This window comes from Uranotaenia lowii, chromosome 2 (assembly GCF_029784155.1).
Source record: "Uranotaenia lowii strain MFRU-FL chromosome 2, ASM2978415v1, whole genome shotgun sequence".
Lineage (NCBI taxonomy): Eukaryota > Metazoa > Arthropoda > Insecta > Diptera > Culicidae > Uranotaenia > Uranotaenia lowii.
The window spans coordinates 350,769,517-350,794,516 of record NC_073692.1 but is presented as its reverse complement, the minus strand read 5'-3'; the positions used below and the strand labels follow the sequence as shown (position 1 = coordinate 350,794,516).

The 25,000-nt window shown below is 37.0% G+C and overlaps 1 long non-coding RNA gene across 1 annotated transcript in view; it reads right to left on the bottom strand.

The window, feature by feature from the left end:
• Positions 1 to 6,823: 6,823 nt before the first annotated feature.
• The window catches only part of LOC129747741 (uncharacterized), a 55,421-nt gene continuing 37,244 nt past the window's right edge, over positions 6,824 to 25,000 (bottom strand). Inside the window, exon 3 of the long non-coding RNA XR_008737564.1 lies at positions 6,824 to 7,103. This is a non-coding gene — a long non-coding RNA (uncharacterized LOC129747741). The remainder of the gene's footprint in view (positions 7,104 to 25,000) is intronic.

The window sequence follows — 25,000 nt, the reverse complement described above, 5'->3', positions numbered from 1 at the left end:
GCGCGGGTGGTTTTGTCCGAAAACTATTCTGCTTCTGGGTAGTCAAAAGGTGCTTTGGTTGCGCAAACGACGGGCTGGAGCTAGCAGGCTTTAGAGCAATTGTGCAATTTGCAACTTCTTTGGCTCAGGGATATAAAAGACAGCAGAGCACACCTTTGTGGTTAAGACGGTATCCTTACAGGGTCTCGTCAGGGCAGTGGACGCAGTTCATAACAAAGTGGACAGAGTGGTGGGTGCCCAAACTGGTGTTGCATATTTGAAGACATTTCGCACCAACGCATTGCAATTAGCATAAGGTTGCCAGATTGCCCGGTTTCATCCGGGTTTGCCCGGATATTTAATACCAAATGTGGGGATGGTCCGGCTCGGCCCGGTTGACCGGATTTTATTCAAAAATGCCCGGATTCCACCCGGATTTATTCACTGTATTTGGCAAATCAAACAAAATAAAATAACGAAGGCCTCCAAATCGAAATTTTTTTAGCAAATTTAATTAAAATGATCAAGAAAGGTTTTTTGGCAGCCAAAAATACGATTCAAAATCTGTCGATCAGTTTTGAAGAAAAAAATTTTTTTTTCCAATTTAGTTCTTGGTTTTTGATGAAAAATTTCTGGGTTTTGGAAAAATTTGCCCGGTATTTCCCGGATAGATGGTCGTAACTTTTGAAATCAAATGCCCGGATTTTGCCAGGTCTTTATTTCAAATTGCCCGGTTTATCCGACTTGGATACGTGCTGAAAAAAATTCTGGCAACCTTGAATTAGCAGAACGCTGTTTTATAGCGTATGGGTTCTCAAAGCCCAAAGTATTTCGTCGCAGGAATCCAAACAAAGTGAAAGCTTAGCTGTTGTTGTCGCAATCTACTGATAAAACGATAGCTTTTGATCAAAGGTTACTCCTAGATCCTTAATGGTGACAACGCTTTCAAGCGGAGTGCCTCCAAAAGGCTAATCGAAGACCAATGAATTTCTGATTCTAAAAAAGCTGATGTATTTTGTAACAGTACTTTCCAATAATAAAATTCCGCTTAGCACAAACTCATAAATGAGTAACATAGCTGTACAGTTGAGAAAATCAAAGGATCACTGTACCGCAAATCATCGAACACTCGGTAGCCGCTCTACTGAAGTCGCTTCAACTGTTAACGCAGTACCTGTCATATCAAGTTCCGCTATAAGCTCAAAAGCGTAAAGAACCGCAACCTGGTACCATCACGCAAAAAACGTCCTAACAGAGGAACTAAAAGCCAAACTACATCCTCAGGCGAACCACACCTTATCGATTGACCGTAAGTTAAAACCAACTGGAAAACCGAATGCTTCTTACAAATCACAGGTTTTATGTTGTAGGTCCGCCAAGACACGAGTTTGATACAAACTCTCCATAGCCCATGGAACGAAATCTAGCTCTCCTCAGAGCTGACAAATAACTATACAATACGTAGTGGGAAACTGAAAGTTGAGAAAGTCCAGGAGTTCAACTGGAATACTGTTCCCCAGGTAATCCAGGTAACCGCTTAAACATCATTTCACCCTAGCTAACCGCATTCATGAAATTTTAGAATTTGGGGAATTCCAATTCTAGAAAGTGTCAAGTGAACCATAAAACGATCCACAAACAATCATCTGACTACAGGTAAACTCGAGCGTTTAAGTTTGTTTGATAAAATTATACTAACAGTGCTCCGTCACATCTATACATATATAGATCAATTAATATCCTCGGGAATACTACCGTCCCACTGATCAAGGAGAGTAGGCAACATCACAGTGCTAAGCAAAGTGATTGTATCTAAATTCAAACCATACTGAACAGTTAATAATCGGAGTCCAAGAACCGAAGGAGGTCCTCGTTTACGACGCAGGTAGGACAAAGCAAAGCAGCACTAGAAGCCAACATGTATACTTACATAAATCATGCCATTTCAGGGCATTTTTCTAAAATACAGTTCTGATCGCTGAAGAAGATCAGAAAGCGACGGAATATTGCTTGAACTGTCTGAAGCTCAATTAGCTGATTGTCAAAATTGATTGCCCAGTGTGTGTAAGCGCCACGGTACTTTGTCGTCGATCAGTACCGGAAAACAGCCAGCGGCTTTGGCGTAGTGGTTAGAGCTCAAGTCTTCTACGCCTAGGTTCATGAGATCGCATCCCGGTCATGACATACATAGTACACTTTCTGTGGGTTGGTGGTTTTAGCATTTGTAAGATTCTAGCCATCATAACTTCGAAAGATGTAGGCTAAGAGTTAAGGAAAGAAGATCTCTTCAAAGAAACATGAAGTTTCACTGATATCCTATGTGTGTGTGCTCGTTTAAAAACTCCGGCCACAAAAGAGCAATAGTTTTTGCCGAAGAGAGACAGTCCTTTGCTATGTGCATGTTACGAAGCGGAGCAAAATAAGAAGAGTGTTGTATGCATGTTTACACTCAAGGCAGAGGCAAAAACAGAGCAAGTAAGAAGCTATCACGGTGTTGGAGCGCAGTGAGTTGCGCGTGCTGTGAAGGAGGCGTACCTATACGATAAATGCATGCGGAGAAAGCAGTCTACGAATCCGGGCCCCCGTCGACGTTCATCAGTAGCGGCAACTTTATGTGTAGCGGTACAGGCTCGATTAGATTATAAGGAATTATGATAGCCGTATTGATGGTTTCAATATGAAACCGTACTTTTATGTCGTGCTTTATATTCAATGTTTATGGCAAGATGCCTTATGATTATTGAACCAATTTTAGCGCATCTCAAGCTTAAAGCTTTCCTGTATGAATTGAATCTTCGGCCAGTTAAGCCAATAAAATGACTTGTTTCTTAGATCATGAATTTGCGCGTTAACTCATGATGCATTCCGGGCAGGGCAAAGTCGTTACAACTTGCACTTATTGGTGTTTATTTTCATTCCATGTTTTCCACACCATGCAAGAAGTCGATTAATGCATTCTTGAAGTGCAGCACAATCTACTCTCGAGTCAACGATCCGGTAGATATTCAAATTATCTGCAAACAGTTGTGTTGGTGATTGAAGAAGGTTGCTAATTCATTTATATTATGTGTATAGCATCAAACCGAATAGCGACAGTAGGACTAGCGACGCTTTTTTACTAGCGAGATTTCTGTCATTCGCAGGTTTGTTTTTCTTTTTTCAGTCCAGTAGGTGGTTTCGATGTAGTACTCGAACATTGTTTATGTTGTTTACTGTACGTTTTCCTTAGGCCATCATTCGCATGCTCCTGGTCTCCCAGGAAACTTGCGGTGCGTCGTTATTATTTTCAACGTCGCGACGTATGCGACGTGTCGCTAGTAGGCAAAGCTGCTATGATTTATTAGCGCTCATATTTTGGATTTTTTCTGAATGCATAACAAAAATCATGAAGATAAGCGGTCCTAAGTGACTACCTTGCGGAACACCAGACGGCATATTGAAGACAGTTAAGAGAATCTATAGTCATATGTTATTATGCATGGAGTGCAAATTGCAATCCTAAAGAAAATTATGTTTAGAACCATTTATTTCTATTCAGATAGCCAAGCAGCTTTCAAATCACTTAGTGCTTCGTGTTCTAGATCTAAACTAGTAATCGCATGCCGGAAAGCAATCGAAGAACTTGCTGGAGCAAACAGATCAAACCTTCTATGGGACCTTTTTAAGACACGAATACCCCAGGAGAGGTAAAATGTCTAAAATAAACCATAATAATAATAAACTTCTATGGGACCCGGATATAAGGTAATGCTTGGAAACGAGTCCGTCGACGAGCTCGTTAGATCGGAATGGATCGGGAAAGGAATTTTGCGGACCAGAGCTGGCTATCCCAATATCGCTATGTTGGTTTAGAAACCAAATTCGAACTTGGTCCTCTAACCAGCATGAACGATACTGGGAAGCGTTGGACACTTGTTGCCAAACTAAACTATTTTTATAAAAAAAATCATCTTCAATCATATCGAATTACTTGTTAACTTTAACCCTCTAAAGCTGTTCGGGTCAAGAGCTCATTTCACTTTATCATCATTGCAATATACTGAAGAACTGGGAATTTTGACAGCCCATGTAAAATCCACCAAAATTTGAAGGATTAAAATTGGGCCCAATTGGTGAACAAAGCTTTCTTTAGCTCAAGCCGGTCTCCCCCTAAAATCATTCAACCCGTATTTAGTACTTTTATTTATTGTCGAACGATTAAACTTTGTCAACCCGTACACAAGTACCGTAAAAGTTTGGGAAAGCGTTTTTTTTTCGATTATAGACATTTTTCATCTTTATGGCATTCGCGCCTACGCTACAATGCATTATTCATATGATTGAGAGATATCGCTTTACGTTCAACTAGTTTAACCCTCATCCGTATTAGAGTGTCATTTTGACACTATTGCAAGTTTGAATGCTTGTAACTTTTTTCAGAAGCTTCAAAAAGAAAAATTTCCTCGGGGACTCTAAATGAATTCAAAAGTTCTTTAACATTGCATCTTTACTTTATTTATGCACGAACCCTGGAAGCCTGGACAAAAAACTCCCTTTTCCGACTTAGAGTGTCATTTTGACACTCCAAAAGTAAAATCTATTTAATTCGTTTGAATTATTTTGAACTTCATATAAAACTTATATAAATAGAAACCTTATAATGTCAGTAAAATATGTTTAGAACATTATACATATATAACTAAAGCTTCTAGTTTTCTTGTTATTCAGCATGAAAAAAAAAATCCGAAAAAATGCCTCAGGAAAAGTGCTGTAGTTCATATATTACACGTCCAAACAACATTTGCTTAATGCATATGAAAGCTGAAGTTAATGTCTACATCATGAAGCCAAGCAATATTTAAAAAAAAATTTTTAATGAAATGGTCACAAAAAGTTCAAAAAAGTGGTTTAAAAACCCTACTTTTCATTAGATTGCTAGTAAAAACTGTTTGAGCAGTGGTAGAGTTTTTGAAAAAAAAATATCATTATAAATTTTATTCTAATTCTGACATTTTGTTGTCTTTAGATTTTTGATGCAACAAAAATTGAATTTACTGGAATTTTTCAAAGTTGAATGGATCGAAGCACGTGTTTTCGTACCCCGATCGGATCGGGGTACGAAAAACACGTGCTTCGATCCATCCATGTATCATTGTATAGATCAATGCAAAGTCAGCCTATCGACTTTGCTTCTTCTAGACAATAATACGGTGTGGGACAAATGGTCTTGTGCGGCAAGAAGTTTTCTCAAATCACGCTCTTGGCTCATTTTCAACACCCTTCATGCTTCCTAATCTTATCTATCCGTCTATAATTTTCATTATTTTCATTTGATATTTTTCCTATTACAATGTATAGTTCACCGAAATGCCATTAATCATTTAATTAAAATCATTAAAATCAGCGGTGATAATCTGTTAACACAAAAATATGAAAATTATAAACGTAAATCATTTATGAATTTCTAGAACCACAAGCAGCACGTCCAGCAAAACGTGTTTGTTTGCTCTCAGAGTAGGTACGGTGGGTGGTGATTTGGGCAGAGAGCCAAGCCTAGAGTCGAAATAATGAAATTTTAATTTGTTAAAAAATCGCGCAAAGTAGTCAACTTTGAAAAATTCCCGTTTATTCAATTTTTGTTGCATCAAAAGTCTAAAGACAACAAAATGTCAGAATAAGAATAAAATTTGTAATAATATTTTTTCTACCACCGCTCAAACAGTTTTTACTAGCAATCTAATGAAAAGTAGGGTATTCAGACCACTTTTTTGAACTTTTTGTGACCATTTTATTGAAAAAAAATTTCAAAAATATTTCTTGGCTTGATGATGTAGACATTTACTTCAGCTTTCATATGCATAAAGCAAATATTTTTTGGACGTGTAATATATAAACTACAGCACTTTTCCTGAGGCTTGTTTTTTCGGTTTTTTTTCTTTCATGCTGAATAACGAGAAAACTAGAATTGTTTTAATGTTCTAAACATATTTTACTGACATTACAAGGTTTCTAGTGGTATAAGTTTCATTGTAATCGGTTAGATATAAGAAGAGTTATGACGATTTTAGCTTGGAGTGCGGATGAGGGTTAAATCCACATATTAATTTTCCTTGCCCAGCAAGAGCTTACTTCAGGAACACAAACAGGCTTTAACACATTCGCTCAAAGCAAAATTTAGGCAGCGTTAAAATCAAAAACACAAACTTTCAGAAGCAACTTCCGATTTTCAATCATTGTGCACACATCCGTCTACGCGTTAAATGCATTTTTAAATACTTTTTCACAAAATTCCTATTTAAATAAAGAAATAATTGATAATTTTCACTGGAACGAAAAAAAAAACAAGTGCGATGCCATCGGGTCACCGCCTACTCAGTCTTCTTTACCAACTTTCATCTCATATATAAAATTTTCTTAGTCTATTCTTAAAATACTCGATTGATGAAAGATCCATGAAATGGTATGTCGCAAACAATGTCCAGGTAATGCCCACGAACGTAGAAACTCCTTAGAATTCATCCTCCCGCCACAAAATGTCTCAATTTTGTGAACAAATTTTAAGGCTCACGACATCTTCTTGTGGTCCGTTCTGGGCCTAATTTTGCAAAAGACCTTTTGCTAGGCCTAGGAGCAGATTTAGCGTGCAACGTGCAAGATTTTCAAAAGTCGGTAGATTAAGGTTAGTACCCAGGCAAAGCCAACTTTTTTTTTTCGGGCCTCGATTAAAAATCTAAAATTGATACTAGAAGACCTAACATCTAAATATCATGCAATGCCCCTTACGGGGCCAAGTAGTAACTTATTCGAGTAGCTATGTCTAGCCAGTTGGGCTGTTACAATTTGATACGGCCATACTTACATGGGGCTCATGAATGTCGTTCCACAGATCACAGTAATATACACGGCGGCGCCATGTTGAGTATGACGCATCTAGCGGTTCGCTGACATGTACAAGTACATATACGGCGATTGACAGCGACACACAAATACACTTATAATACACTTGCTTGCTTATTTGCTTGCTTTCTGGCAAAGGCTCACACTCGCCTAACTCAAACACGATTCAGAAATAAATAGATTCACACACACATACACTCGAGATTTGGGTAATTGTGGAGCGAAAAACGAACAACGATGAAAAATATCTGCAAAGAAAGAAAGAAAGGAAAACTGTTAGTTTAAGTGTAAATATCGTTAAAAATTATAATTTTTTAACGCATGAAATCCCCCAAAAGTTACATAAAAAAATATTGTTATTTAAAACCACTGAGTTTTTAAAATAGTCGTTTTATTAGTTTTTTTTTATTTCTCAAATCAAGAGCAGGAGCCATCCACATTTATCAACATTGCAATATTCATCATAGTGTTTTCGCCTCTGGACTCCAATTTACTCGGCCCTACTTCGCCAGAACTCGTTTCTTCTTTGCGTAAAACTTCATCGATAAACCCGGACGGAAAGACGCAAATAAATGAAAACCTGTTATCAGCCGACATAATAATCCCTGCATCACAACAAAGACAACAACAAAATCATCAAGAAAAAACAACAAGGGCATCCTTTTCAGCACAAGCAGCAAAGGATTCGAAATATAGAAACCGGAGATTCCTCCCGAGAAGGCAGAAGAAAGCGGCAGTAATTGTATGACCATAGTCTGTCATTTGTAGTTTCCAAGGCGACACATTCCGCAATATTTTCTCCATCCCGCTATAGCGTGACGTCAGGGCAAACATGCGCACTTCCGACCAAAAAGAGAACGACGAACGTCTGTCGACCATCATCAGCTGTAAACTTTTCAAGTAGGCAGGGGTCCCAAAAGTGACAGGTTTTATTTTCGTCTCGGTGTGATGTTTACAATCGGAAAGCTCTCAGGACGGATTCCGAATACAATTGTTATCACAACCTACTTCGGTTTTTTTTCTTGAATTCTCGTACCTCTAACATAACCTATCAATTGAATTGTGCTATACTCATCTTTCCCGGAGTTGTGGGCACAAAAATAGTCTAAAAATACCCTCCACCCAAGTGCGCACAATTCAAAGGACAAAGGAAAGTGTTTGTGTGCCACAGTCCGTCAAAGATACCAACCCAGGAGAAGAGAGGTTCCGGAAGTAGCTAAAGGAAGGTACCGGCAACAGCTTTGAAATCCGCTGTCTCACGATGCGATACGATACGAGCGAGGCGGGGCGGACGCAAAAGAGTTGAAAACGAGGACAACCAAACCGTACCGAAATCATAAAACCAGTCATTTTGACATCTGACCAATAATGTCGGCACCCGCGCGCCACCTACAGGAAAAACCTCCACATCCCCCCACCCATTTCATCCGGAGTTGGACGATGGCAAACACAAGTAGAGAAATCTTCGCCACACCACGAGGATTATGACATTCCGAATCCGGCTGGTCCCCCCTTTTCGGTGAATGAGTGAGCGAATGGGTGGCTTGGAGTGTGGGAAAATGCATTTTCCAAATTTTCTTACAGCCATAGTACGTATACCGTACCTATTTTCTTGGCTCATGATGACGGCATTAGTGCAACTTCGAGCTCGGACGTCAAGTTGTCACCATCTTGTTATTGGGTGGATTGGAATAGGGTGGAAGCGTGGACATTACTCAAATAGCTTGGCCCGGCGAAGTATTTATTTACCGAACGTTGGTCCGAACTCAAGTCCAAACGAATGGCGGCGCACTATTTGTGTGATTATGGGGAGCTTTTTCAGACGCAGTTGAAAACTAAGAAAGTTGAAAGGGTAAGATTTTTGAGTATGGTAGGATAATAATAATCAATAACTTTTATGTTATTTTTTGAGATGTCGACTGTATATACTAATGTTAATTTTTCCGGCAAATCATCAAAACCACGGCACAAAAACCATGAGTAGGCTCGGTTCTACAGAAGAAACAAAAATAATATTGATTTTTTAGTAAAAAAATTCTGCAAGAAATCATGGATGAGTTTTAAACCAAAACTAAGCTCTTTAGACCCCAGGGTTTGAGAAGTTCAAAAATGACCCAAAATCGACTCAGTCTGATGCTTCAAGAATCAACGACTGTTCTGCGCTCCAGAAACCATCAATATGTTCCGGCTAAAAAACAGTTTCAATACGGTCGAGCCAATGGCCTCGTCCCCTAGGGGAACGAACTTGTTTTGGACCATCTTACCACTATTTTCCAATATTTCACTCATAAATTAAGTTAATCATAAAAATTTTGAACTAATATAGTTTAAGCTACTTACTAACCAGTATTTTACACTGCAGAACAAATTTCGACGAGATAGCAGCACTGATCACACTGACATGACACTCAGCCGATCATTTTCTGTCAAATTGGTCAAATTTTGCCATCTATCGACGGTATTGCGAACCTTGCAAAATTTGACAAAAAAAACTCGCTGTAGGAGAAATTTACCGATTTAACCCGATCATATCGTCGAAATTGCCTATTTTTTTCTTGAAAGTTGAGAGACACCTTCCATCTTGGATAGCATTTTATCAAAAGCGATCGATGCGTACTCTGGAATCGAAATTGCGTTTTTCTGGAAAAAATTATCCAACAAACGAAATCGAGTGTCCAGTCAGTTTGATCAGTGATAGCAGTTGTAGTAGATATGTCATGGGGAGAAGATTTGTATTGAACAAAGCAATAAAAAAATAATAGGACAGGAACAGTCATTAAAAAGACCAGCCTTCTATCAGTATATTTAATTTGTTCTGAAGAATTTGGCATTAATGTTCTGTGTAAACGGAGAAATTATTCATTCGGTGTTTAAAAAAAAATAAAAGTAAGATGATTTAAAAGTATACTATGCATGATTACAAAGTTGAGAGCGTGTGTTTGTCTAAGTGTTCATGTTGTACGGATGAACTATTTGGAAGGATGAGTTACTTGGAGAAGAATGAATGAACAAAAGAGATTGGCGAATGAATGAGTTTTGATGGTCATTCTGTATTCCAAATTTCTGGAGCAAAGATGTGTCCAGTATTAGGTGCATGTGGGATTTCGAGTGAGGTTGGTGTTGCGGCAGATTTGTTAAAAATAGAAGGTACAACAAGCAAAGAAACAGGTATGTCGAATGAGAGTTACCACAGCAGTGTGTTTTCAGAATTTTGAAAACATTTGATACACAAAATCGAGGAGTTTTTCAGTTTGTACACTATTCTTATCGAAAATAACTGTTTTATGTTTTAGAGCATAAATTGTAGTGAAAAAATGGATGGTTGTAGTACGAAATATTCAACAAAAAATCGTACTTTAATAGAGGCTGAGGAAAAATTTAAGAAAGTTAGTTCAGAAGTTCCTTTATCCTATCATTGGCACAGTTGTTAATAACATCATTTGTCAGGAAAAGCAAGGGTCAGAGTCCACTCTCTTTCCCAGTAAACATTAATCGGCAAAGTGGTGGCTGAAATTGCCAGAAGGATCGTAACGATCCTGTTGGCAATTTTGCATCAACTCATCGATATCGCCGAAGCTGACTGCTCCGATCGAAAGCGCACATAGAAAAAAACACAAGGATAAACTGCGACTACACGAGTGTATGATTGAAACTTTTTTTTTTGACAATTGAAAATGACTTTTTTTTTCTTTTTTATAGGAATTTGACCCACAAAGGTCATTCTTCCTCGATTGAGACTGACTTTGTCTATATCTTGGTTAAACAAGCTGAATGAGAATTTTCTTCATTCTTCGAATACACTCGAGTGTTGCCGAAATTAGCCGCTTTGTTTTAAATTGCAATTTAAATCGAAAGTTTCGCGCTAATGGTCGCCAACCTTGCCAACCAGCGATGATAGAAATGCCATAGCAAGTCAGTTGAAACACGGCAATCGACTACCTCTTACTGGTTCCGACACTTTGCAGAAGTTTGATAGATGTCTGGTCAACATGAAATTTCGCCAGCAGGGCTGCCTACATTTTTTTTTTCAAAAATCAGGGACTGATGAAATAAAAAGCAGGCTACGTCAAAGTACCATCATCAGCAATGACATCAAATGCAGTTCCTTACAACCCATTTTTCATCACATTCGCAAAAACCAGGCAAAATCAGCCTTATTTTCAAAAATTAGGGAAATCCAATGGCTTATCAGGTTGTCAGCTAACGTAGTTGACGCTGATATTGACTAAAACTCCGGTTTCAGGATTCAGCGACAATATTCTAAGTTCGGTGACTCGGTGCTTATTGCAAATTTTGAAAACCGATCATATACATTTTGTATATCGGCCCAGAAAAATTACATGTGCAAAATTTTACCCCTCAAAACCCGCTGAAGAAGGGGCCAAAGGAAATCGGAAAAATCGAAATTTTAATTTTGATGACAAATGGCTTAAAAATATATGAAATTTGAAAATCTGGTGTTATCTCGAAAACAACTTTTTGATCAAAATTCGACTTTCTGCGACTTAGTCAGTTTCCTGAAAAATGGCCGGTCCGAAAAAGTCGATTTTTGATCTCAACGTTTGAAGCATTTCGATTTTTCGAATTTCCTTTGGTCCTCCTTTTGGTAATTAATCAAATTTTCAAGTCGATTTTAGACAAAAAAAAATCGAGTTACACAATATTTCGACAATTTTGACGCCAAATGACTTAAAATGCATGAAACGTTGAGATCTGGCGTTATCTCTAAAAACAAATGTTTGGTCAAAAATCAACTTTCTGGGACTTAGTGGGTTTTCCGGAAAACGGCCGGTCCCAAATTTTCCAAATTTTCTTTGGTCCTTTTTTAGTGATTTTTAAAATTCTTAAGTCGATTTCAGACAAAAAAAAATCTGAGATAAATAACACAAGATTTCGGTATGTTATGTATTTTTAAATCATTTGGCATCAAAATAAAGGCTTTGATTTTTCCATTTTCCTTTGTCCCCCTCTTGTGCACTTTGAGGCACCCTTAAATCAATCCGACTGAGCTGAAATATTGTCTGGTCAGTTTTTTGGGCCAATCTATAAAATATATCTACTTATGTATATTTGAACCGTCTAGTTATTTGATGCGATTCTCGCAGCACGTTCTATCACAATAATCTTTTATTGACACGCTTTTGTTTCTTAGATTAATATAAATATGTTCCAAACGTTATAGTTTTCTAAACATTCTCATATAAAAAAAAAATCTGTCATAGCATGAAACAACGAGATCTCTCGTAGTTGGCCCGCAATGTGTTATATTAATCGCAGTGAACGTTGGTGTTTCTACTTCTTTTTACTCTTTCGATAAACTGTCTCGAGTATTAAATATCTGTCACGTGGATACAACGTTGTCGATACGTTAAATTAGGATTTCATGAATGAATTCTAAAGTTAAAATGGTTGGTTCGTGATTCACTTCTTAAGAAAAACATTTTTTAAGGGAAAGGTTTTGATAATGACGAAGGTGGTTGAAAGAGTCTTCAACAATAGCAAAAACGTCTGCAAAATTTTCGTTGCTTGGATAGCCACCGACCGTGGTCTAGAGGATAGCGTTTAAGTAGTACGAAGCTTGCCATTAAACCCTTGAAATATATACGTTTTAGTCTTAGGGAAAACTTAGATTTCTTCAAGTAAAAACATTTAGTTTCACTGAGTAGGATCTGTGTGTTCTTGTTTTTTTATTTGCATCAAAAAGACTGTCGCTGTTCCTGAACATTGTAAATCATCTTTCATTTTACTGAATACAACTTTTTACAATTCTAAGTTATATTATTTTATCAGCTCAACAGTTTTTGAGCGTAATTTTGCATTAAACTTTTCTATGATTTAAATTGCCTCGAAATGACATAGATATTAGCCGATCTAACCAATTATGTCAAAGATTTTGGGATGTTTTTTTATGGAATGTGTGAATTTATGACCAAATTAAGAAAACCAAGTTTATAGCGCAATCGGTGTGTGTGTGTGCATGAAAATTATAGCCAAAAAAGTGGATTTTTTAGATTTGCTACAACATATGGTATCAAATATCCATACAAATTTGAGGCTCGTTGAGCAACCCAGACAACCATTTTGTGAGTATTTCGAATTTGCAACACAAATATACGTGCAAATGTACGTGTAAACATATAGTATATAATGCAGCAAAATCAGTATATATGTATACGAATCATTTTGGAGGCCATATAGGTTACATTAGCACACATATTCTTGATTTGGATTGAATTGTCGTAATAAAATCATGAAATGTATTTAAATACGATAAAAAAACATGCATGGGCCGCACATTGTAGGTGCAGATATACAAAACATTCTGTACGATATAACCTGTAAAATAAAATACGACTTCTGGTTGTCTGGGAATTCCTTAGAGTTAAATAAATGAGTGAAAATTGGCAACGAATTTTCTAGCAGGCCAAAAACGATTTCATCCCCAAAAGGTTTTGATTCCGGAACATATCCTCATTTGTGGGCCACCCTACATACCATTTGTATAGACTGTTTAGAAAATTATAATAATCCGAATTATTATAATAATAATTTTTAACTCCAATTTATAAGTTTTTTAAGGGCAGCGCTCCTAATACTACTCATCAGCTTCTGCAAAGTGCTTTTTCCGAACATTTTTACCACTTAAGGCCAATCTTTCTAGAATTTTACAACACTGTCCGTTGGTTTCATGTATTTCCTGGACAGTTGGTGGGTTCATGTCTTTTTGTAAATCTATAACCTTTTGGCTTCATACCACTTGAAAGCATCCTTAGAGCACGTGTATCCGTGATCTATTTTTGGATCTAATTTATACAAGAATTGGACCAACTAAATTAGATCCAATCCAGTGAAAAAAATGGCAACCCCATTCGTTATCTATTAACTGTCAAATGGTATAGAACTGCGTAAAATTGGATCCAAACCTGTTCAGTTTTGAACCAATCCTTAACACTAGAAGGACCGGCAAATCGAATATACCTATTCGGACCGTGACCAGTCAAAATGACTGGTAAAGGGGAATTTTTTTCTATCATAATATTTTTATTTTTTTTCTTTTGAAATTGTTTTGTTATTTATTCGATATAATTTTTGTTACAAAATGGAAATATTTTTTCACCATGGGTGCACGGAATCCCCTCATTTTGGCATAGTTGACGAATGCGTGTATGTCATAAAATGAATATTTCAAATAATAACCAAAAAAATAAAACACATTATCAATCTAATTATAAAACCATGTTAGACGGCTATGGATATTGACCATGGGTGCACGGTTTCACTTCAATTTTGTTTTAGTAGATGTTTTCTAGCATCCATCGCTCTGAAATTTTTCAACACATTGTCTATAAATTATACCTGATATTGTAGGTTTTGAAGCCTATTTTTTTTTTTTAAATAGAGTAATTTACCATGGGTGCACGGATTCACCGCTATTCATCCAAAATCAATTTTTTAGCCTGCTAAAGGTAAAGAAAAAAGAGTTTTGTAGATTCAAATAAAAATTTGTGTTATATACATGGTTTTCACAATGGGTGCATGGATTCACCGCGTTTTAATCAAATATTGGACTTTTTGCAAATTTTTAAAAAGCATTTTTATAAATCTTAACTAAACCAAAGTCGAAACCATGTCTTTCATGTTCAGACATAATGATTTAAATAACGATTTTTATTTAAAGTTCCGTTTTTTCATTCCTGGAAAAGAAATATTTCAATTTTATCTTGAAATAATAAATTTATTTATTTTTTATTACAAAACAGGTTTTTGCAACCGTACATTTATCTGTTAATATCTGATCAACATCCAAGAAATTGGAAAACGCTTACCATGGACCGAGTGAGTTTTAGGGATTATATGCATCAAGTTATATCGTGCGACGGAAAACAGTAAAAATAAAAATAATGAATCAACATTGTCAAATGTACACGTTGATTTGTTTTTCCTTAAAAGTTTTTAAATTGACGAATATTGCATTTCAAATACCTATCATGTCTAACTCAAAAATATGTTGTGTTCTGAAGCAAGTTAAAAACTATTTCACTCTATATAATTTACAACGGTGAATTTGCAGCCATTCCGTGCACCCATGTTGAAATATCCGCATCCGATGTGGTCTATCAGATAGGCTGGCGCGAGTCTGGAATAGGTATGCCAGGCGTACTGGGTTCGATTTCTTGTATCGGCAAGAAAATTCTTGGGTTCAAACCCCATAAGTTGCCGACAGGTAAGATGTGTTTCCTCTTATAATAAGAATGTTCAATCAGTTGCCAGCTGGCCAGGTATATACACGGGTGCCGGAATACCTGTAAGTGAACTTGCATTGGAATTTGTCGAGCCTAATAATCTAAGAATGCAAGTGAATACATACTTGGTGCACCCATGTTGAAATATCATTTTAATTATTCAGTTTCATAGCTGACGTCTTCAAATTTGAATAAATAAGTACTCAATTCATAATAATTTTACTCATTCTAGTTCAGTATAAAACATATTTATCACCTAAAACTACTCGATTACTCGAATGGACATGTATTAAATCTAACATAACTTTTACAAATCTTGATGAAATTTCGCCAAATTTTGACAGAAAGTTCGATTATAGTTGAGCAACAAAACAGACCAAAAAAATTGGGAGTCAAGTGTTTGAAGCGCCACACAGCGGCCAATCCGATAACTTTTTCTTCAAATCTTCACGACTTTGCATCGAAAATCAATAATTTCACAACAAATGACACACTTCTGCCAACCATAAATCAACTAGGACTCATTGTATTGAATGTAGCTTGCAAATGAAACCAAAAGCAAGCGAAAAAATTTTATCTTGTTTGAGTTATAGGGTTGTGAATTTTACCAGTCATTTTGACTGGTCACGGTCCGAGTGTCTATGGCGAAATTTTTCTCGCTTACTAAAAGAGCTAGTGAAATAAAAAATACACAGTTTTGTAGAGATTCAAAATTCATGAAAAGTCGTATTTTTGGCGAATTTTTAAAGCGAAGTATGCAAAAGATATTTAACAAACAAAGTGTCCAACCAGTCATTTTGACTGGTGCGGTCTTTTTAGTGTTAAAACAGTTATAAAAACAGTTGAATTGAAACTGGTATCATGAACCAACAGTGCGGTTGCCATGGTCTGAATTTGGGTGTAAACCGGCTGTTTGAACCACGGAAACAAATGCTCTTAGAGTAGTGGCAAGAATCGAGATCAGGTCAAAAGATTTTAGGATTGGATTGTATCCCATTTACCCGAAAACTATTGCACATAATGACTTTTCCCCAGAATGACAAATACCTGAAATCAAACCCCAGAATGAACCATTTCCCAGAAAGAATTCCCCAGAATGTACCATTTACCAGAAATTTTTTTCCCAGAATGGAACATTTCCCAGAATTTTTTTCCCCAGAATAGAATATTTCCCAGAATGACACAAATCCCAGATTATTTCCTCTTGTATTTTTATTATTTTTTTTTTTTTGTGCTGTTAAATCTAATGAATTCTTGTAAATTTCATATGATTCGAAATTAAATTTTTCAAAATAATTTTTCAAATGAAACCAATTGTTTGAAAGTTTCCAACTAAAATTATTTCAGAACCGATATTATGTTTTGTGGTTTGGGTACTTGAATTAATTGAATGCCAACCATGGTCCTTTGTAAACCGTTTTGGAATCAGATTCCTCACGCTGCGCGTTCGAACTTTAAAGAAATATTGCCCTTCACGCTGTCGCGTGGCGGACGGGGCTAAGTGATCACCCCTAGCTTTCACGCAGAACTAGGAAGTCCCGGCAGACCTAGACCAATGTAATGGGGCCGCCGCTTCCGACGGCGGGTCGGCGGCCACCTCGGATTTGGGAGCTTCGGCTTTGCCGCAGAAGAATAAAGTTATGAAACCCCATTTTTTTGTAGCATTTCCTTTTTTTTAATAATTTCTAGTAAGGATAAATGTTTTCAGTTTTCTGGGAAATGGTTCTTCTGGCGAAAAAAATTCTGGTAAATGATTCATTCTGGTAAAAAAAATTCTGGGAAATGGTACATTCTGGCGAAAATTTTTCTGGGAAATGGTTTGTCTGGGGAAAAAAATTCCGGGGAATGGTTCTTTCTGGCGATTGAAATTCTGGGGATTTTTCATTCTGGGCAATGGTTTTCGGGTAATTGGAGTACAACCTTAGGATTGTTATGCAGTTTGATAAAAGGAAGCAACCTTTTTTTGTAAACATTCTTGTGCGTAAGTTTTGCCACTCATTGTATCTATGGAAGGGAGAATCTGAAAAAAGGCAACGTCGCTAGAACTGTCCTCGCATAAGGAAAGCTCAGTAGGTCCATGGGTTTTTACGTTTTTGCTCGTTTGAAGTGTGTGTAAGCACCCTCTCAAACCACTGGGCTCACTATACATGAGAATTTGGCTTTTCGGTTTCTCATGCATAGTTAGCTAGTGTAGAGCAAAAGCGTTACAATTCGTGGGAGCTTTTCATCAACATGCCCTCAACCTAAAGTTTCAACACCTATCAAGCTTTCTCCTATTGGTGCACTATCTGGCCTGTCTATCCACCTTTCTTTCATATTTTATAAAAATAAAATTCTCTCTAGTTTTCATTCCGCCGAGCTGCCACTTAAAATTAGAATCATAACTATGGTTTCACATACTGCTAGTCTCAGCATAAACTTCTTTTCGAATGTTCAAGTGTAAATGGCTTTCACTGATGCAGGAGCATCCTTTCCTTCGGTGAGGTATAAAATTGTGGTCCAGACAGAGTTTTTTTTTTGTCGATTTCAATGTAGATTTCTTCATCCATAACATAACCAAGGTTGCCGAAATCACAAAAAAATCTGTAATTTCACAGAATTTTGAGCAAATTTTCATCACAGAATCTATGTCACAGAACACAAAATTTTGAAATTTTCACAAATTTCACAGAATTTTTAAATTTTGAATGGATTTTCGAAATTGTAATTTTTTCGAATAGTATCAAATTTAGATTTCTAACCTTGAATTAGAAAAAATGATAAGATTGGTAATGGTAATTGATTTTGCCCAACTAAATTGTGAAAAATACCCAACTTATCATGAATTTTCTATGAAATTCAAGAAAATAGCATCACAGAAATCCATCACAGAATTTTTAGGTAAAATCACAGAAAGTCAGAATTATTTTTCTCAAAAACACAGAATTTGGTTCGACAACCTTGAACACAACCCGATTTCTTGTTAAGAAATTTGTCGTAAAAGTTCCGAGCCCTCGATTTCACGGATTCAGCCAGTTTGGTACTCCTTTTTGGCTGCTTCTGCTTCCGATGTGTCTGAAAATCAATTCTCTCTTTGGCACGCATAACGTTAGTCGATGAGGTGCCTAGTTTCTTAGCCATATCCCGTACTTATGCCAAAGGATACCGTTTGTTTTAATCCTTGATTTTCTTGTCCATTGTAGAGTCAGCAGGGCCAGGATTCCTACCGCGTCTTTGGGATTCTGCGAAAATACACTGTTCTCCAGACTTTCTCAACGTTGTTTGAACCTGACACTCACACCTTCTTCCTTAGCTGGTTGTCTGATTCAAAGATCACTCACCGTGCCTCATTGGTGCACAATTTCTTCGCAAAAAAACGACAAGAAACGACAACGCTTACTTCACTTAGATGTAAACAACAGTACGCAACCAAAATTTCAAATTGGTCTGATTAAATACCCGACCAGTAGTGCATGGGTAACAATTTTGTTTCTTTGTAATGATAGTTATTAAAACTTGTTTTAAGTCCTCATGAAAGTTTTGCATTGAACAGCATGCTTTATTAATCAAACAATAGCTTTGTTGATTTTGTTTGGTTGGGTTATTCTGGGAGTTGGTTCAGAAAATCCTTAATGTTGCGTCAAAACTTTTTATGGATGCACACTGATTAAATAGATTAACATTTTCGATCAGCTTCGTAGTGTCTCCTCAATACAGCATAATTAAATTGTCGCATTTCTTTTAAGTTTCAACTGATATGAACAAAACTTATAGTTTTGAAGTTTTTGTACATGATAGAAATAAAAAAAAATCCTTAAAATAACCACGTCGTTGAGTACTTAAGACTGAAATATATGTATATAACTACAACGGCAAGAATATGCGAAGTATTCATTTTTAATTATGCATTTGCAAGATTGATATCAATCCTATCAAACCGAGTAAATGATAGATGAGCTGTTTCACATAGAAAAAAAAACCGAATCATTCCTAGCAGCAGCAGCAGCAGCAGTAGAACAAAGAAAACCCCATTCTAGACAAATATTTAGATTGCATTCGGTTTCACTAACCCCGCGATTTCAATGACGACATTGCACTGCACTATCACCATTAGTATATTGTATGTGTGGTAAACAAAGAAAAACTTCAGTCGCAAATGTAATTCCACTCGTAGGTTGAAATGTCACCAGTCATTGGGGTCACATTTGTGCCAATCATCTAACTAACAATAACCTCCAAGAAACACTATCATCATCGTCATTGTCGTCGTAGTCGTCTCTTAATCATCTTCTTCTTGGGCGAGATTGCACTTTGCCATTCAGCTCAGAAGCACATCCGGAAGTGACATGCATGTGTTCCCTCGCTCGGCACCGAATTTCCGCTTCTCGACTTATTCGAGAAAACCAATTGAACAAATCGATGAATGAAATCACACTTACGTGTTTTTTTTCTGCAGCGATGGTTTCACAAACTGGTGCAAATCATGTCAAAACCCCAGACTCGGTGACTCTTCACTCTCACATCACTCGGGCGCCGCCTGCTGATCTGACAGCTAGCCAAACAGCCTTTAGGCGGAAAGCTCACAAACACGGAAACGGAAAACTGGCAGAAAGGAAGAAAGACACTGTCGCGTGAAATACCGAGAAGAGCGAGAAAACGGAAACGGAAAGGAGGAGAAACACGGAACCGACGACGGAAGGAAGGAAAAGGATATTTTCACCACAACGCCAAAACGCCGATTACTTCCAGGCGAAGCGACTGGTAGATAGATGTATCCAGGAGTATGTTCAACTTTGCAGCACTGCACTACTTTTGCACCATATTGGCTCCATCTCTAATCCTAGCAGCGAATGTCGAACTATGCCCTACTGTCGTTGGTCGATCGTTTTCGGCTGAGTTTGGTTGAGCGTTGTTCCTTGGCCCATTACCATTCTCAGTCAATAGCCGCCAACTTTGACGTCCCAGCCAGTCAACCCTTGAACCGACACAATCGAAAAAACCGAACTAACCGCACCGTCATTTGGAAAGGGATTCTTCAGCAAGGCTGCCAGAATCGAAACTGGAGAACAAGACTGAAGTCCTTGATTGTTTGGAGCCCGGAGAGCGAGAAACTGTGCTTTCGGAGATGACTCACATTCGTTTGAAATTCTCATCTACTAAATTCGCGAAAGCGACTTCCTGTGAGAGATGTTATTGTGCTCTCAATCTGTCAAAATTGGCTTGGAAGTCCTTGGAATCTCCATCCAAGGATTCTGTGCATTCCAAGGCCTTCTGGTTAAAAATTTTTAACAGAATTTTTTTTTGGTTGTGAACTTTGAACGTTTTTACCTTAGGAATCTCATTCGGTAACTTAAATAACCGAAATCATTAATAACAACAATCCCAAAATAAGCTAAGCACAGCAGGCTGACGAACCTCCAAACTTTCGTAACAACATGCAACTGAAAATTGTCTTGAAATTCTCACTCTCTCACACACATGTGAGATGAGTCTTTTTCCCTCTCTCTCAGCGAAGATTTTGCTCAGTAGAACTGTTCCGGCGGAGTCCGGACCCACCGATCATGCGCCCTTTTCCGGTTCCGATCTGTCAAAAGTCATAAACAGAGACTCGAGACGAAAAGCTCGACATCCTAGCACGTGTACTTTCACTCTCTCACCTTAAAATTTCTTTTGAGTGCTCTTTCAGCACTCTCATCACAGACACTCAGCATTAGATGAATGAACTTCCCACCAGTTGGGTGGTAACTCACTAACCTCACACACGCAACCCGTGGGAAAGCAGAAGCTTTTCATTCTTGAATTGCTTGTCCTCATCCTTTGATAGAAAACGGCAAACAAGAGCTTTTCCAACCAAATCACAATAGTATTGGTTGGAATCTCCCCTTTCGTTTGACAGTTTCCTAACATGAGCTTCTCACAACAATTCTGTGTTTGAGTGAGTTAGGTATGGAATTCATATAGGTATTCGATTGAAATTCGCAGTTTCCCTGCCTTCCGTTCGTCCCATCTGCCCGACCATCGGCTTTCAAGATCAAATTTTCCGTCAAATAATTTATTGACCTAGTTTGGGCTCGGGTTAGCTGCTGCTAGGTTGTTGATTGTTGAGATGGGATTTGGTTGTTTTCGTTTTTGCAGTTTTGAAATAAAACATTGAATGGATCCAAAAATGGCGTGTGACATTGGAGTTGATTCCGAAAGGTTTGGTATGTGTGGGCACAAGATTTTTGGCAAACACGTTTTTCGATGTATTCCGATGTTTGGAGTAGTAAATGTACAGCAAAAAGCGACATTTAAGCCTTACGATTCTCCGTAACCTCGTTATACATATTAATAAACAACGAGAAATATAATGTGGATAAAAAAAACATTCACTTAACAACGAAAAAAAACTGTAGAAAGTTTTTACAGCCAGAGGCCATCTTCTCTTTCGTAGATCGAACTATAACTGGACAGACAAGTAGGTTTTCAAGACAGTCAACCAAAGTATGATCATAGAAGCTCAAGATACGTACAGAAATATGTCGCAGAAACATTATCGCCAAAACTTAAAGAATAACTGGAGTAAGCTAAAATGATGAAACTAAAGACTGAAGAGTGGAAAATGGGTGTCTTCAGAACATGGCTTCTCTTTTCCTCACATGAAGTGGCAAAGAAACTTGGAATCCAGATTAGCTAAACGGTTTTAAAAAACTAAACTGACGCTCAAGGAGAAACAATCCAAAGATTGTTGTTTTGACATGATGGAGATTTGATAAACTAAAATAAACGTGAACAATACGATCAAAACTGGGATACTGCTTCCATTCAGACTGGCGCCTGAACACGATGAAACTATATGGGTGTTTCTTTTCCAAAAAGTTGAAAATTTGATATTTCAAACTAACATTATATAAAAGTCTTCTCACAGAGAACAGACGTACAAGCTAGCTCACGAAACTTGTGTGGAAATTCCAACGATCGTTTTTCACCAATTTTTGTCTCCAAGCAAACCGAAGAGAACTGTCAAAACCAAACAAAATTTTAGTCAGTTTTGAACAGGTTGTATGAACTGTTTAGCATGTTTCAAGAAAATTGCTGTTAAAGTTTCGTAACACTTGCGTCCGGTTGCATAATGGAAAAATATCTTAAAAGTTAATCGCTATTTCCTTCAATCTAGAAGTGCTGAATTATGGACAATGGTATGCAAAAGTGATACTTGAAAGTAACCCGCTTCGAGATGTATAGAACCAGTTCTGATGGGTTAGACTGATCGACAAGAATGTTCCTAATTGATAAAGCCGATGCGTCCTCTGACAATAACCGCTTAAGAAGTGCAAAAATTTATTGTAAAACTGTTAGATATTTCGACTGCCTCAGTACATATTGACTGTTTTCGATGAGTGAAACAATATTTTTTTATTTTAAATTTACGTAATGTTTCGGGTCATTCTGGGGGAAATCTGATGATGGGTGAAGAAAAGTAACCCGAACCGTTACGTAAATTTTACCGGCCAATTTATGAACCCACAGGTTTCGATAAAGGTAGTTTAGCGTTAAATCGACCAGAATCGAGTTCTCTTCTTCTTTCCTTTTTGTTTTTAGTTTCTTCCCAGTATTCCTTATGTTGAAAACTAAGTAGCAACCCAGGTTTCAATGGTTGAGTAGAGCTATCTTTGTTCAGTTTCATCAGTTTAGTAGTCGTTAAACTACAAGATATCACATAAGCGATAGCTATTTATCACTCTTACACTGAAGTGACATCCTCACTTTTGATGTTTTTATTTTCGGGTGATATTCTGAGCAAACGCACTCAGAATAACTGGTAACACTTCTGAGTTACCACGATCCTATTTTGAGATGTTTGGCTTCACAGTGTGATGATGTAAACATTTGTATCGTATCATGTTTATCATCACATGTCCTTAGCAATCATCGATCGGTTTGGAAAGAATGACCACAGTGCTAAAGTCCCGGAAAACAAAGCAACTATCATCGATTTATTGTTCAATTGCAAATTGACCAAAGCATATGGAGAACCAAAACGAACAGCATTTTAGTTCTGCTCGGAACAGCAGATAGCTTCTGCTGGGAGATCTTTCCGATCCACAGAACGTTTTCCCAAAACGGAAAGTTTTAATACATTAATGGGAGATATTAACCAAACAGTAGCGCCACAAGAGTTCAGAGAATTTGGGAAGCTTTTAGGATCAGGCATATAATTAAAAGGAAATTAGCTCCTAATGTTATTTTTTAAAAATTATTGGGCAAAATTTTGTCATGAGAAGGTATTTGCAAGACACCAGGTTTATGTTTCCAATTGTTGGTTTTTGTTTTTCGATCGTTGACTGATTCTACTCAAAACTGATTAAATATTATTCTCGTGATTGAAAAATTAGTTCCATTTTTCAATTCTGTATGTGTTCTTTAAGTTCCTACTCAAAAATTTTGTACATAGAAATCAAAACAATTCAAAGCTAGCTTTAATGCATATTGTATACATCAATTATGGTTCTAAATTATAAGGATGGGTTCCAATTGTGAATTCTACTTTTAGTTTCAAATTTTGCCGCAGTTCGTGGTGTAGAGGATAGCCTTCTAGTCTTCTAAGCCAGCGGGCATGAGATCGAATTCCGGTCACGGCATACATAGTACACTTTCTGTTGGTTGGTGGTTTTAGCATTGATAAGATGCTAGCCATCATATCCTCGAAAGATATAGGCTCAGGGTTAAAAGAAAAGGAATCTCTTCGAGAAAACGTCCAGTTTCGTTGAGATGCTGTATGTGTTTGTGTTTTCTATATTCTAATTTTATTTAAAACTTTTTCCATGGGTTGGGCTTCTTGAACATCAATTTTGAACTTTTGCTTTAGATTTGACTGTGATACTGAGTAACGATTTTGAATTCCCTTTGTTAATTGAGACTCTCTTTAAGTTCAGCCCCTTTTACGATCAAATATTTGATTTTCCTATAACGGGTGGCAACTGATATTTTGATTTTTTTCGAGGCCCCAATACTCAAACAAACGAGCTCAGAGAAAAATGAGAGTGTGTATGTAGGGTAGAAACAGGCTATATGCGCCTATTAAGCAGAATACTGATTAAATTAAAAATAGTATCGAATATGTGTACAAAAACTATATACACATGAGCAGGCATCTTTTTTCTATACATTGGAGTAATTTTTATGTTAAAATCTTCTTCAGTTTTCGAGAAATCGATTTTATTATAACTGTTGTCTAAAATTCCGAACCTCCAGCTATGCGGACTAAATGCGAATATGTATGATTTAGGGATAATTTCTGTTTTTCTGCAATATTTCCGTAAAATTTCATTGGAAATGCTAGAAACTGATAACTTTCATACGACAAAGCTGAAGTTTTATAAAAACCTTTTTCTTTTATAATTTTAATGAATAAAACAAAAGTTAGGGCTTTTGGGGGAAAGTTAGGGCTTTTCGGGAAAAGCTTTATCAAATTTATTTTTAAAGCTTAGTTCTTTTAGAAATGGGACACTTTCATTTGCTAATAGCTCGTTTACTGGTTATCGGATAATCAAAATTTTGTCAGCATTTTGTTGCCTGTGAAAAGTACTATTCGACCTATTTTTTTCAAAATTTAAGATTCACGCATTTTTGAATTATGTACGATGCAAGAAAAAAAGAAAAAAATAATTTTGCACAGTTTCCTTTAAAATTCGTCATTATCAAATTGTTAGCTGACAAAACCTTTGATTTTTCAAAGAATTACTGAGTTTGTGTGGTGGATAAGTATGCAAACACTGTCAATAATGTCCACAAAGTTCAAATCAAGCATTGGAGTGAAGCACATGATCGGCAACTACGGTTGAGGGTCATCAGGGAAGTCAAGTCTCTTACCAGTATATTTAATTTTCAATAAGCGAAAAACTAAGGGTAAATCGCTGAAATGTCCAAAACAATTTTCTCCG